Genomic DNA, 6,000 nt, shown 5'->3' with positions numbered 1-6,000 from the left:
TTATCATCCCTTTTAAGAGACTGACACAATCATCATTGTGATAGAGCAATCTGCTTATTACAAACTTTGTGAATGGGAGCCTGCCTGCTATAGCCACTAGATCTCTTTTGTTGGGTGGCATAAGTTTAAATGTGAAGGAGATAGACATCTTTGGACCTCAACTATCCCCACATCCCAAAATAAAATAGAAAAAAATATCAATATGGGGGGCTGAGACTTCATTAGTGTCAGAGGCTCCTGCAGTTGCAGGTAACTCAGCTGGAGGTTATTCCCAAATGATGATAGTGAGGGAGGAGGCCTCATCTCCAGCTGAAAGTCATCTTTGCTCTGCCTCTGTAGAGACAGGGGGGAAAACTGCTAATAAACCTCATCCATTGCTCCTAGTGAGGAAACTGTTTCCCAGTGCCTATAAGGTAACTGCTAAAGGCCTGGAGGACTGGGATTTGCTAGTAGCAGTTGACTAATTGCAGAGCTGCATGCAGTGAGTGTGTTGAGGACAATGCCCTGTCCATGGAGGAAGGGAAGAAGCATGTGAAACACTGCTAGCCATTTCTTGTGGGGCCTCCTAAAGGTACCTTGAGAGAGACCTCATCTCCTGGAAAGACTCCAAGTCCTGCATCTCTGCAGGTGAGTTCTGGTAAGCAGTGTTAAATCACCCTCACTACACAGAAAGATGAGCTCATTGCTAGGTAGGATTTTAAAATTTCACCTAAAAACCATTAGGTCTGCGTTTGTAAAATGATTGCTTGTCTTCTGTATCCTCCTGTCATTAGCACCTGTTTTACCCCATTTCTTTAAATATTTGCTTGTTTTTTTTCCCCATTAGCCATGGCTATTTATCAGCATACATTACATGTAAGGTTCTTTCTGACGTTTTCCTAATGCTGCCTGCTCAGGTGATGCATGTTTCCAAACCTCTCTGAAATCTATGTATGGATTTAAAAATACACAATAATAGGCAAAGTAAAACATTACTAAGAACTTGACTTTTATCCATCTTGTTAGCCAGCTCCAAAAATGTGGAGAGATTAGCTAGCAGTTATATTAAGTATTCTTGTTTCTCTTCAGGCTCATTGTAAACATACTAATATTTTCATAGCTTTCAATAAAAGACTGAAGGCTTTTTTAATGACTTATATAAGGCATTTGGCATTGTGAACCATTTCATTAAGCAGACTTCAAAAAGAAAGCTATCCATTCCGATTCCCTGAGTAGGTTGCAGAATTATACACAGCTATATAAATGATAGATCAGATTTAGTAGCTTTTTTCCCCTTTGGTTAAGATTTGTTTTTGGCCTCATAGCAGAAAGAAAACTTATTAATAAACAATAGTTATAGCAGCTAGAAAGTCCTCATAACATCCTCAAACTCCTACAATCCTTTGGTAACATACAGGTTTTTGGTAGTTGATTATGGGCTACAATGAAATCCTTGTACTTCCCAACTCACATTTGTTATTACACATACATTAAAGTAAATATGTTTTTTTGAATTATTTTTATGGGAATAACAGGGAATGTGCTAACAGAGAATTAGAGTGACTTGGAGAAGACAGCTTGGAGAATATTTACTATTTGTATGGTACTAAGCCTGAGAAAACAGATGCACCTACAGAACAGATCAGATGCACCTCACCTTTAAAATGTGCAACAGTATTTTAGAGCTGATGTAGTGCAACAGAGTTTTCTAGAACTGTAAGAGGAAAAGCAGTAGCTGTTCACAACTTGCACAATAGTTCAGTAGAAAGGAAGTACAAATTCACAATGATTTTAGGAGTAGAAGATGCACATATTTGGGAGCCAACTCCTTTCATAATGACACTTTCCTCATCAAAACCTTTCTATTTTCCTGTTGCAAATCGTAGTGTGGCAATGAATCCCTGATGCTCTTCAGTTACAGGATGAAAAATACAGTTGGGAGCAAAGAGGGGCTGGTGTTGAGGGTGGCTTTTCCTAATCTCAGCCACTTATCCCTCAAGTTTCTCCTGCCAGCACTTCTGATCCTCCTGGGAGCAATCATTTCCCTACTTTGCTGTTTATTCCTGAGATCGTGTATTGACACATTAAGAGGGGTGCTGAGAAGCCACGATGACAAGAGCTGTGTTAGCATACAGTAAAGATTACCCACTAAATAATTATAGATTTCTTTGTCACAGTGAGTCCCTTTATGTGAAATTATGGCAATTTCTGTATGCATAGATGTATTCAGCATAGTAGTCTATGTCTCGCCCTTTGACAAATCAAAGCTTCTTATTAGATAATAACTGTGCTTCAGGTGGCTCACAAACAAATGCTGTCTTCAAAATGATGGCAAAGCATGGCCTTCAAGTCTTCGTGCCTGGACAGAGTAAATTAAGCTCCTTTCCCTCTTGTCTCTAAGGAGTGGTCTGTGAAAGACCAAAAGAGGGCCTCTGTCTGGTGACAGCCCATGATTCCTCTTTCCAAGATTCCTTCTTACTACTTCTGCATCATGTTTCTCCTTTAAATCCCTTCCTTTCTATTTTGACAAACAAAGCAGTATTTCAGACCCTCATCTCCCAGCCTATAGTAATCAACACTTCTCTAAGACCCTCTAACCCACATAAAGTGGATCTGCTAAGAATGTCTTTGCTGCCTATTGCTTGTTTATATCTTTCCTTTCTTTGAGCCCATCTTCTGGCTCTTTCTGTATCATATTCCAGTTTCTTGTACTTAGTTTCAAGGTTCTTAACAATGCTATCTTTCTAGTCTTGCCTATTACTGCATCTTGACAGAAATGTTGTGAAAATAAACTTGTTAATATTTTTGAAGCACCCAGAAACCATGGTAATGACTGCCACAGAAAAAGCTCATGAGGAAATTAGTCATTCTGTTTCCATTGTAGGGCTTGAATACTGTGCAGTAAATAAGGCTCGGGGGTCACACTTCAAATGAAACAACCAACAGCTCATTATTAATTCACAAGTCTCTACCCCATGCACCAGATGAGGCAGAGGTCTTAAGGAAAAAAAATAGTAAGAGATTAAGAACTGAAATCTGCAACTCAATTCTTATGCAAAAAGAGGTGACATTAAAACTATATGGGCAATTTAACTTAACTGTCAAGTGCTAGACATTGCAGCCTGAAGTTTTTTTGAGTTTCTCCTGTCTGCAATGGTGCATCATTACCCAGAAAAAGTATCAAAATAGATGTGTTGGCTGAGGTTCCAGGTTATGACAGACATTTTTAGGGTGGGATTCAGGCTGAGATTTAGAGGTGTTAATTTCAATGTTTGATTGTAGGGTATATTCATGGGCTGAATGTTTGGCTGCTGTTATCATCCATGGAGATTTTGGCCATACAGTCTGGAGCAGGAGGGGTTCAGCTCACTTGAGAGCAGACTTTTTCTTCTGCTCAGCTGAGGAGCCCCTCAGCTGCATTAACCACTTGCTGGAATCCATGGAGATCTACTCCAAGGAAGCCATCTAGAGTGGCCTAGTAATGGCTTACTGTAACATTAAATGTATGTGGACAAATTTAGGGCAAAATTTTGAAACAAGAGCCTCTTGGCTGTCTTTCTCCTCATGCTTTTTCCATCACCTTTTTTCTTGAATTGTAAACCTCATGCTACAGAAGCTAAGACTCTCCCTGAGCTTGTGAAGTACATTGTGTGCAAGGACTCACCCAGATCATATTATCTGGGTCCTACCATGATATAGATATTGAATCTTACCAGTGACACAACCATCACTCTTTGCTGTTTTCTTTTAAAGTGGTTATCTAGGGTGGGATTTAGTTGCCTAAACTAAAGGTGTTTAGCCATTATTCTAGGACATCAAAAATGGACTGGCTGGTGTATTGGGTTTATGTGTCAAAGTTTTGGTAGTGGGGGGCTGCAAGGACTCTTTTTCATCTGTGAAAAGAGTCCAGAAGCTGCCCCATGTTAGATAAGGCTCAGCTCCAAAGGGACCCACTGCTGGCCAGAGCTGAGCCAATACGTGATGTTGTTTGCACCTTTGTGAGAACATATCTAAGAAAGAGGAGAAAAAAAAAAAAAACTGCTGCACAACAGCAGCTGGAAGAGAAGAGTGAGCACCAGCCCTGCAGACCCCAAGGTCAGTGCAGCAGGAGGTGCTCCAGGCAGGCAGCAGCAGTTCCCCTGCGGCCTGTGCAGGGAGAGGCCCCCGGTGGAGCAGGCTGTCCCCCTGCAGCCCATGGGTCCCACACGGAGCAGATCTCCATGCTGCAGCCCCCCCATGGGTGGAGGAGCCCCCGGTGGAGCAGGTGGTTGTGGCCTGGAGGAGGCTGCGGCCCACGGAGAGCCCCCACAGGAGCAGGCCCCGGGCTGGAGCTGCAGCCTGTGGAGAGGAGCCCACGCAGCAGCAGGGGTCTGGGTGGAGCTGTCGCCCACCCGTGGGGGATGGACCCCATGGTATGGAGCCGTGTGGGAGCAGTTCAGGAAGGATGGCATCCCATGGGAGGGACCCCACATGGAGTAGGGGTAGAGAGTGACTGTGAAGGAGTGGAAGAGATTAAGTGCTATAGACTGACCACAGCCCCCATTCCCTGTTCCCCTGTGCTGCTTGGGAGGAGGAGTTGGAAGAGTATGGATGGGCAGAAGGTGTTTGCTTGTGTTTTTTTACTGTTGTAGTCTGCTAGTGATAGTTGCTTAGCTGAGTAAAACCACCCCGTCTGGGCTCCAGGTGCTGCTCCTAGTCTCAAGCGTCCCTTGGGTCATGACTTCACTGGAAAACAAGGGATGTTCCCACCCAGTGCCTGGCTGGTGGCTAAACAACTGTTTGGGGAATTTCACCATAGGGTTCCCCTTACAGGTGCTGTCCTGGGGCACTTTCATCCTGGGGCACTCCTGGACCACCAGCCTCCATTGCCTCACGTGAATAACACAGGTGCCCTCCCATGTCCAGAAGTGCTGTCTGAAAAGGATCAGGCTTGCCACCAGTTACTATGATTTAAGGAGTTTCTGTCAGCAAGACTGCAGTAAGCAGCTGCACATGTACTCAAAGCCCAGACCTACCATAAGGTAAAAGGCATTAGCTTAAATCTCTTTTACTGAGGTTTAAGCTAACATCCTTAGCTGGAGATCACAACGGGCCAGTGACTGTGAAATGGCTGATATATGGGAACTCACAAAGCTGCTTTATCACGATCTTTTTTTTTCTTAGTTAACTATTCAAAAGAGCAACCAACCCTCTGTGAATTATCATCCAGAACATTTCTCCAATGCCATAATTTAAAGTTTTGGAGGTTCAGGCATAATAGTTTGAAAGCATTTCAACAACACAGTTCACTGGAACTGAGAGAGCTGTTTCCTTGGAAGGGCTCAGTTTTGGCTGCCAGCTCTTCTGAGCTTGAAATATGGAATGACTGAAGTCCTGTATTTCAACCTATGCATGTTTTTTTACCTCAGTGTTTATTAAATACACAGACATTGCTAGTGTTCATGGAGAAGTCTATGAACACGCACTTCACGGGCCATAAAACTGCAACACAATGAGAGGAGCTAAAATATATGTTCAGAAGGGAAGGGCTGGGCCTGATTTGTCAATTGTTCAGCTGGGTGAAGTTCACTTGTCTGTTCTCGTCTCTGGTCTCACAACACAAAGCTGCGTAACTAGTCAATGCATCCCGCCCTTCTTTTCTCCCATCCCTCAGGCAGTGCTGCCCCAACCCTCACTGGGATGAATCTCTGGCAGCAGGATGTGACAGCAGGGCCTGCAAAAGCCACCCCGAGGGCCAAGCTCAGTGCTGGCAGGGTTCCCCATAGCTTCTTAACCCACAACACCAGCAGCAGAACCCGGTCCAGCATCCCTCTCTGGAGCAGAAGGGCTACCACACCCCACACTTCCCCGCGGGAAAGGAGAAACATCAGCTCTACACTGGTTTACACCCATCAGGGCTTTGTGTTGTTTGTTTGTTCTTTAAATGTGAATGTATATGCCTGCAACATCAGTGTCACCAATTATGAAGCAGGTGTGAGTGCACCTGCCCACTGTTTGCTTGTATGTCTTCTATCAAGACTA

At 43.9% G+C, this 6,000-nt stretch overlaps 1 long non-coding RNA gene across 1 annotated transcript in view; it reads left to right on the top strand.

The window, feature by feature from the left end:
* Positions 1 to 354: 354 nt before the first annotated feature.
* Positions 355 to 6,000, top strand: part of LOC106017661 (uncharacterized) — a 7,479-nt gene continuing 1,833 nt past the window's right edge. Inside the window, exon 1 of the long non-coding RNA XR_001191249.4 lies at positions 355 to 627. This is a non-coding gene — a long non-coding RNA (uncharacterized lncRNA). The remainder of the gene's footprint in view (positions 628 to 6,000) is intronic.

Source organism: Anas platyrhynchos, chromosome 3 (genome assembly GCF_047663525.1).
Source record: "Anas platyrhynchos isolate ZD024472 breed Pekin duck chromosome 3, IASCAAS_PekinDuck_T2T, whole genome shotgun sequence".
Classification (NCBI taxonomy): domain Eukaryota; kingdom Metazoa; phylum Chordata; class Aves; order Anseriformes; family Anatidae; genus Anas; species Anas platyrhynchos.
This window is presented reverse-complemented; position numbering and strand designations above follow the sequence as displayed.